At 46.2% G+C, this 9,378-nt stretch overlaps 2 protein-coding genes across 5 annotated transcripts in view; one reads left to right on the top strand and one right to left on the bottom strand.

The window, feature by feature from the left end:
* FAM168A (family with sequence similarity 168 member A) overlaps positions 1 to 9,378 on the bottom strand; it is an 86,611-nt gene that overhangs the window by 52,573 nt on the left and 24,660 nt on the right. For 2 of the 4 annotated variants that reach the window (XM_070749471.1, XM_070749472.1), the window contains exon 1: positions 883 to 973. The exons of 1 other annotated variant lie outside the window; for it this stretch is intronic. The gene's annotated coding sequence lies outside the window, so the exon portion shown is untranslated. Of the gene's footprint in view, positions 1 to 882; positions 1,074 to 9,378 lie in introns of those variants that run through there. One more of the 4 variants, XM_070749473.1, reaches the window with a different exon arrangement.
* PLEKHB1 (pleckstrin homology domain containing B1) overlaps positions 8,047 to 9,378 on the top strand; it is a 29,035-nt gene continuing 27,703 nt past the window's right edge. Inside the window, exon 1 of the mRNA XM_070749474.1 lies at positions 8,047 to 8,192. The gene's annotated coding sequence lies outside the window, so the exon portion shown is untranslated. The remainder of the gene's footprint in view (positions 8,193 to 9,378) is intronic.

The raw sequence follows: 9,378 nt of genomic DNA, 5'->3' as shown, positions 1-9,378 counted from the left end.
ATTCCCCCCCCCCCAAAAAGGCCACGATGCACATCCTCATGTAGCAGTGCCCAGATGCATTCATACCACAAACCCCTGGACCACAGGCCTATGTGTGTGTGTATGCACGCACATGCATCTCAGCCGCGTGTGTGTGCATGCATGCACTTTTGTGTGCGTGGCGCATGTATGTACTTTTGTTTGTGCTGCATTCATGTATGTTTGTGTGCGTGGTGGAATAGTAATGCCCTTTTGTGTGTGCGATGCATGCATGCATGTAGTTATGTTTGTGTGCCTTTGTGTGTGTGTGTGTGTGTCTCCCGCACATCTCAACGCAGCGGCAGCTTTGGCGCGCGCGTGCGTATTTTCCCGACGTGTCTCCCGTGCAAATCTCGGGAGCGGTTGCATCTCAACCCGTGCACGCGTGCGTGCGCGTTGCAGCTTTCCCCCGGCTGGCTGCAAAACAGCGTTCTGCAAACTCGCTCCGGTGTGTGCGTGCGTGCGTGCATGCGTGTGTGAGGGTCGAAGCAGCTTTGGTCGTGCAAAAAGCCTTCCGACGTGGGGTCGCAAAGCCCCCCCCCCCCAAAAAATTCCACCCCCTCCCCCTTTATCCCCACCCCACATTCGGGTTTGCATAAAACACTCCTCTCCCCCACCCCCCCCGAGGCAGGTCAAAAAGGAGGGGGGCCCTCAAGGTCAAAGAGCAAACCGGGATCTTCTGCAAACCCGGGTCAGTGCTCTTCCCACCCCCCAAACACGCGTTCACACGAGCAGCCGCTGACTCGCGTGTCTCCCCAAATTTTAGACCCGTGCAATGCAAAAAGTGGGGAGGGGGGTGGAGAGACCCCCCCTTATCCTCCCCCCTGCCGCCCCCCCCGAGGATTCGCCCCCCCCTCCACCCACCTGCGGGGCCGGGCGCCGTCTCGGTCTCCGTCCTCGGCTCCAGCCCGGGAGCGGCGGGGCGAGCGAGCGAGCAGGCCTTGGGAAGCTCTCGCGGCGGTGCGAAGGGGAGAAGCGCCGCCGCCCGACTGGAGGGGAAAGACGGGCACCCGCCGGCAGCAGCTGCTCCTGCCCGCCGCTGGGGCGAGACCGTTACAGCAAGGCCGCGGGGAAACTACGGCTCCCGGCAGACCCTGCGCGCGGCGCCGGAAGTAGGCGGCAGCAAGGGATGACGACACCGCCGCGAGGCACGTCGGGAATAGTAGGCGAAACGGCCGAGCGGCTCTTCACTCTTCCCCTGCCAGAAGCTTTATAGACAGGAAGTCCGCGCGAGGCATGCCGGGGATTGTGGTGCACAAAGTTAATCCCGGGTCTCCGGGCAGTGGCTTGCTGGGACACGCCAGCAGTTCGGACGATCGGGCTGCGTCGCGTGTCAGGGGGACACGCAGCAGGCCCGTGTGCAGGGATGTGCAGGGGAGCAACTCCGAAAATGGATTTTTTTTAAAAAAAAATTATTGGTTTTCAAATAAATACTTTAAAACAGGAAAATTAATAACAACAACGAAAAAATAACAATAAAACAAACAAACAACAACAAAGGAAATTATAGTACAGTATCAGCAAACCTTCCATATTTCTGCATTGCTACGTCCGATATTTCATTAAATTCTATAATAATAATATACATATTAATTAATTACAGTAATATGTCCACTTAGGAAGCAACACTGATTAACAACCAATTTCACCTCCTGTTGTGCACATTCAACTTTGAACTGTGTGTTCAAATGATGGTTTATGTATTTGTAAGTTGAACAAGTAAGATTTATATTTTGTAGTTTAATGTTTCCAAATGTAAAATAATGCACTTGGGGAAAAGGAATCCTCAATCTGAGTATTGTATTGGCAGTTCTGTGTTAGCAAAAACTTCAGAAGAGAAGGATTTAGGGGTAGTGATTTCTGACAGTCTCCAAATGGGTGAGCAGTGTGGTCAGGCGGTAGGAAAAGCAAGTAGGATGCTTGGCTGCATAGCTAGAGGTATCACAAGCAGGAAGAGGGAGATTGTGATCCTGCTGCATAGAGCACTGGTGAGACCCCATTTGGAATAATACTGTGTCCAGTTCTGGAGACCTCACCTACAAAAAGATATGGATAAAATTGACCTGCTACAAAAAAAGATGGAAGGTCTTAAGCGTAAAACGTATCAGGAAAGACTTCATGAACCCAATCTGTATAGTCTGGAGGACAGAAGGAAAAGGGGGGAACATGATCGTAACATTTAAATATGTTAAAAGGTTAAATAAGGTTCAGAAGGGAAGTGTTTTTAACAGGAAAGTGAACACGAGAACAAGGATACCCAATCTGAAGTTAGTTGGGGGAAAGATCAAAAGCAACATGAGAAAATATTATTTTACTGAAAAAGTTGTAGATGCTTGGAACAAACTTCCTGCAGACATGGTTGGTAAATCCACAGTAACTGAATGTAAACATGCCTGGGATAAACATATATCCATCCTAGGATAAAATACAGGAAATAGTATAAGGACAGACTAGATGGACCATGAGGTCTTTTTCTGCCGTCAGTCTTCTATGTTTCTATGCGTTTACTTGTTTTCAACTCAGTATAGTTACTAACCTACCCAGGCTTCATGCTCAGGTCTTTCGAGACTGAAGGATGCCAATGCAATAGTTTTAGGATGGCCTTTGAGTAACGCCAATTCTCCATTTAGATACATCTATTTTGACAGTCACACATATTCCATCATTTATGTATACAGTGGTCCCTCTACTTAAGAACTTAATTCGTTCCGTGACCAGGTTCTTAAGTAGAAACGTTCTTAAATAGAAGCAATTTTTCCCATAGGAATCAATGTAAGAGCAAATAATGCGTGCAAACCCATTAGGAAAGAAAGAAAAGCTCGGAATTTGGGTGGGAGGAGGAGGAGGAAGAAGAGGAGAAGGAGAGTTGCTGCCGAAGGAAGAAGGTGAGGTGAGCGCCCCCTTTTGCCTTTCCGCGCCCAGACACTCCGGGAGGCAACCTCGCGCCGGGTGTATGGGAGGCAGCGCGAGAGAGTCACCACAGTGAAATGGTTTATTCCCTGTCCAAGCGCCCAGAGAAAGGAAAATGCTTCGTTCGCTCTGGGCTGCCAAAGCCTCCCTAAGCGCCACCAAAAGGCTCCTCTGGCAGCCCAGAAAAGCCCGAGATGGCCAGGATTAAAGGGGGAGTGGCAGGAAACTGGCTGGGCCTTTGTGCTGCTCTCAAATTTCCTGGGAAATTTTTCCAGGCTCTGGTTCTTAAGTAGAAAATAGTTCTTAAGTAGAGGCAAAAAAATCTTGAACACCTGGTTCTTATCTAGAAAATTTCTTAAGTAGAGGCGTTCTTTAGTAGAGGTACCTCTGTATTTTTCTTTTCATTTGTACCTGGTTGGCAAGAACATAGCATATATTTATTTTTCAAGGAGAGAATTTGGCTTGGTGGAAACGTTGCCTTTACTTTATATTCCTGCAGAGTCATTTTGGTTCTCCCTGTGGACTCTAAAACCGCACAAGTGTCTTTGCTGCACAACAGTGATGTAGGAATTTATAAACAGCGCGCAACTTTGAGTCTATAAAAAGGCGAAAGCACGCGATGCGATCCATTATGCACAGCAATCTTTGGAGTTTAATCCCTGTGCCAACTTCTCAATCAGCTGCAGGAAGTGGGTTCAAATTGGCCAACACAGCCACCGTCGATTTGAAAAAGCCAAATTATTGTAATGCTCGCAACATTGATACCCTAGCTTTTGTCAGTAGAATATCGAGATATTAATATTGAATATTAAGAGCCTTGGTGGTGCAGTGTGTAGAGTGCAGTACTGCAAGCTCCTTCTGCTGATCACTGGCTGCTAGCAGTTTGGCAGATTGAATCTCAGTAGGCTCAAGATTGACTCAGCCTTCCATCCTTCCGAGGTTGGTAAAATGAGGACCAAGATTAGAATTAGAATTAGAATTAGCCACCCCGAGTCTTCGGAGAGGGGCGGCATACAAATCGAATTAATAATACTACTACTACTACTACTACTACTAACAATAATAATAACAATAATAATAATAATAATAATAATAATAATAATAATAATAATAAGTTCCACTGGAACTTGTGCCGGAACTACCATTTCCTAGTGGCAAAGAACTGGTGAGATCATAAGCCCGAAAAAGTGGTCGAAAATGAGCAAGCAAAACCACTGTGGGACTTCTGACTTCAGACTGACCGAATCCTGAAGCATAACACACCAGACATTGTGATCGTGGAGAAAAAGAAAGTATGGATCATCGACATCGCAATCCCAGGAGACAGCAGAATTGAGGAGAAGCAGCTAGAGAAATTAGTGAAATACGAAGATCTAAAAATCGAGCTGCAACGACTCTGGCATAAGCCCGTGAAAGTGGTCCCAGTGGTACTTGGCATGCTGGGCGCAGTGCCAAAGGATCTCAGTGGACATTTGAAAACCATCGGAATTGACAAAATCTCCATCTGTCAATTGCAAAAGGCTGCTTTACTGGGATCGGCAAACATAATTCGCCACTACATCACGCAGTCCTAGGTGCTTGGGAAGCGCCCGACTGGGGATGAAATACGAAATCCAGCATAGTGATCTCGTTTGCTGTGTTGTACTGACATAATAATAATAATAATAATAATAATAATAATAATAATAATAAGAAGAAGAAGAAGAAGAAGAAGAAGAAGAAGAAGAAGAAGAAGAAGAAGAAGAAGAAGAATTCTTTATTGGCCAAGTGTGATTGGACACACAAGGAATTTGTCTTTGGTGCAGATGCTCTCAGTGTGCATAAAAAGACAAGATACATTTGTTGAGAATCATGAGGTGCAAAATGATTGCCATAGGGGTCAAATAATAAGCAATGGGGAAGCAATCAATATTAATGAAAAACTTAAGGATACAAGCAACAAGTTACAGTCCTACGGCCATTGTTGGGGGCAATATGTTGGCTCTCTGTAAACTGCTTAGGGCTGTAAAGCATTGTGAAGCGGTATAAAAGTTTAGATGCTAAATGCTATTGCTACCTACTTATTAATTTCCAATATTCCTAAGTTATTTAAATAACGGAATGCCAAGAATCTTATATAAATCCCACCGTATAGAAATATGTATCAAGAGCGATACACAAGAACGGACAGAAGAAGACCAGTTAGACTTCAATTTGCAATGGTTTGTTCAGTAATTAAGACCCATTTTGCAAAATGATGACTGTTTCAGCATCACCCCTGATCACATGATCAAAATCCGGGCACTTGGCAATGAACAGTCACAAATACAGGCATGTGTTTGTGACTGTTGCCATATCCCCGGGTCACGTGATTCCATTTTGTGACCATCTGCCAATCAGTGTCAATGGGAAAGCCCAATTGATGTGTTGCTTGCTTAACAACTGCAGTCAGTTACAAGGCATGAAATAGCGATACAAAATTTTCATGGTTTGGAGATAAGTAAAATTGGATTTTCTGCTTAAAGGGCATATATAATAATAATAATAATAACAATAATAATAATAACAATAATAATAATAATAATAACAACAATAATAATAATAACAATAATAATAATAACAATAATAATAACAACAACAACAACAATAATTTATTAGACTTGTATGCCGCCCCTCTCTGAAGACTCGGAGCAGCTCACAACAAAAGACAAAGCACAAATCTAATATTAAAAACAATTATCAAAACCCACTATAAAAACAGTCATACCACCCAATTAAACCATACATAAAATGAAAGAAGCTAGGGGTCAGTTATGTCCCCCAAGACTGGCAGCATAGGTGTGTTTGCAATAATTTGCGAAAGGCAAGGAGGGTGGGGACAGTCCTGATCTCCGGGGGGAGTTGATTCCAGAGTTCTGGGGCCGCCACGGAGAAGGCTCTTCTCCTGGGGCCCACCAGACGACATTGTTTTGTCGACAGGACCTGGAGAAGGCCAACTTTGTGGGACCTGATCGGTCGCTAGGATTCGTGCAGAAGAAGGCGGTCCCAAAGGTATTCTGGTCCGATGCCATGTAGGGCTTTATAGATCATAACCAACACTTTGAATTGTGACCGGAAACTGATTGGCAGCCAGTGCAGTCTGCGGAGTGTTGATGAGACATGGGCGTATCTAGGAAAGCCCATGATTGCTCTCGCAGACACATTCTGCATGATCTGAAGTTTCCAAACACTCTTCAAAGGTAGCCCCATGTAGAGAGTGTTGCAGTAGTCGAACCTCGAGGTGATGAGGGCATGAGTGACTGTGAGTAATGACTCCCTGTCCAAATAGGGCCGCAACCCGTGCACCAAGTGAACCTGGGCAAACGCCCCCCTCGCCACAGCTGAAAGATGGTGCTCTAATGTGAGCTGTGGATCGAGGAGGACGCCCAAGTTGCGGACCCTCTCTGAGGGGGTCAATAATCCCCCCCCAGGGTAATGGACAGACAGATGGAATTGTCCTTGGGAGGCAAAACCCACAGCCACACCATCTTGTCAGGGTTGAATTTGAGCCTGTTGACACCCATCCAGATCCTAACAGCCTCCAGGCACCGACACATCACATATATCCATAAATAAGAGTTTAGAAACATGAATTAAATAAGTAAAGATATAAGGAATTAATTGAAGCAGATTGGCCTAGAGCTTTTTTTTTTTTGCAAAAGAAAACAACTACTGTGTTATAAAATTTAACAGTTCAGAGTGTTTAAATTTGAATAGAAAATAAAAATTGTGAGCTGTCCCGAGTCTACGGAGAGGGGCAGCATACAAATCTAATTAATAATAATAATAATAATAATAATAATAATAATAATAATAATAAACAATCTTTGTATTCCAGGTGACAAAACTGGACAAGGAGGTAGCAGAAGAAAAATGATTTATACCAAAAATTAAATAGATGTGAATTAAGAATGCTTTTTTTAAAGATGATATTTGTTGACTAACACTATACAACATGATATTGTATTGAAAATGGAAGGTATATTGTACTGTAGATGTGTCTGTGGAGGAAAAAATGGTTTTTAAAAAAGTGTGAGCCAATTTTATTTTATTTATTTATATTTATTTTGCCAAGTATGCATTTGATCACGTGCATAAGTATAACAATTATCTGAGTGCATAAGATGGGTACAAATACAAGGGGACATTAGTTAGGGTTCAAGTAGGTTCTTGGATGAGGAGCAAAAAGTCTTCAAGGCAAAACCACTTTTCTGACTTAACTATAGTCCATATACATCATATACAAAAATGTCCTAATTGTTAGCGACTACTTCACCTTCAACCACAACAACACACGAGCACAAAATAGATTTAAGCTAAATGTCAACTGCAAAAAATACGACTTCAGCAAGGACAGAAGGAAAAGGGGGGACATGATCAAAACGTTTACATATGTTAAAGGGTTAAATAAGGTTCAGGAGGGAAGTGTTTTTAATAGGAAAGTGAACCCAAGCACAAGGGGGCCCAATCTGAGGTTAGCTGGGGGAAAGAAGCAATGTGAGAAAATATTATTTTAGTGAAAGAAGAGTAGATGCTTGGAACAAACTTCCAGCAGACGGGGTTGCTAAATCCACAGGAACTGAATTTAAACATGCCTGGGGAAAACATAAATCCACCCTAAAATAAAATACAGGAAATAGTATGAGGGCAGACTAGATGGACCAGGAGGTCTTTTTCTGCCGTTAATCTTCTATGTTTCTATGTTTCTAACCTGTTAATTCTGAAATTGACGAGAGGCGCCTGCTTGCAGTAACAAACAGGATAAGCGCAACCAAAAGCCTCGAATCACGCTGCCCCCCTTTCCTAGACTCAGCTTCCCCCGGCTGGGCAGGGGATGATGGGTCAGAGCGGCCGTCGCCCCCGGGGGATGGGGACGGGCGATGTGCCAAGAGCGCACGCTGCTGCTGGGCATCTCCGGCTTTCCATCCTGGCGAGGGCGGGCTCCGTCCAGCCCAGCCCAGCGCAGCTCAGGGTCCGCCCGCTGCTTGGCTCGTTCGCGGGCACCGCCTCCGGCCCGCGGAGCCCAGCCCCGCCGCCTCTGCCCTGCCCTGCCCTGCCCAGCCCAGCCCATCGCTCCCGACGGGCCGCGTCAAACGCAGCTTGGAGAGCGCGCGGCGGGGAGGCAGTTTCGCCGGCGCTTTGCAGCTCCATCGCGGGCCTGCCGTGGAAGGAGGAGGTGGCGGCAGCCGAGGAAGAGGAGGAGGAGGAAGACGTAGCTCAGCCCGCCCTGGGGCTCCCGAATCCAGGTAAGGCTCCAGGAGACCCACCGCGCCCGGAATACAGTACGCGCCTGCTTTTTCCATTCCTTGCGCCTTTACGCATCAACTCCCTACTTGCGCCTTTACGCATCAGCCCGGCTCCAGAGGTGGGCAGGGGGTGGTTGTCTAAATGGGGAGGTGTTGGGGGGAGAGATTAGCCAATCTCGGGGGCCAAAGCAACCCCTGACGAGTCCGGAAAGAGCGAGGAAGGGTCTCCCCTCGCCGGCTTTGGAGAGCGCCAGGGCACCTGTTTCTCTGCTTGCCCTCCTCCCTTGGATGGTAACCTCCGCGCACTGGAGAGGGAGGGGGCTGAAGCAACGCGGTTGGTTTTTCCCCATAGCTGTTGTGCCCCATTATGCACCTCTATTTCTCCTGCACCCCTTGTGCCCCCAACACGGCTGTCCTGCCCTATATTTTCAACTCTGATATGGACTCCTCTTACCTGGATAGCAAGAGCATTTAGACTCATATACCACTTCACAGTGCTTTTACAGCCCTCTCTAAGCAGTTGACAGAAACAGCCTCTTGCCCCCAACAATCTGGGTCTTCCTTTGACCCACCTTGAAAGGAGGGAAGGTTGAGTCAACCTGGAGCTGGTGATGAGATTTGAACTGCTGAACTACATCTAGCAGTTAGCTGAAGTAGCCTGCAGTACTGCATTCTAACCACTGTGCCACCAAAGCGAAGGAAGGAAGGAAGGAAGGAAGGAAGGAAGGAAGGAAGGAAGGAAGGAAGGAAGGAAGGAAGGAAGGAAGGAAGGAAGGAAGGAAGATAGTAAGTTGTCTTTTCGGAAAGATAGGAAAGAAGGAAGGAAGGAAGGAAGGAAGGAAGGAAGGAAGGAAGGAAGGAAGGAAGGAAGGAAGGAAGGAAGGAAGGAAGAGCAATAGCATTTAGACTTACAGTATATGCCACTTCATATTGCTTTTACAGCCCTCTCCAAGCTGTTTACAGAATCAGCCTCTTGCCCCCACAATCTGGGTCCTCCTTTGACCTCCCTCGGAAGGAGGGAAGGCTGAGTCAACCTGGAGCCGGTGGTGAGATTTGAACTGCTGAACTTCAGCTTATGGTTAACTGAAGTAGCCTGCAGGGCTGTACTCTAACAACTGTGCCACCCCAGTTCTTAAGGATAAGTAATATTTGTCAGGTGCCCCTAATATGTCTTGTGCCCCTAATG

The sequence above is a fragment of the Erythrolamprus reginae genome, chromosome 4 (assembly GCF_031021105.1).
Source record: "Erythrolamprus reginae isolate rEryReg1 chromosome 4, rEryReg1.hap1, whole genome shotgun sequence".
NCBI lineage: Eukaryota > Metazoa > Chordata > Lepidosauria > Squamata > Dipsadidae > Erythrolamprus > Erythrolamprus reginae.
This window is presented reverse-complemented; position numbering and strand designations above follow the sequence as displayed.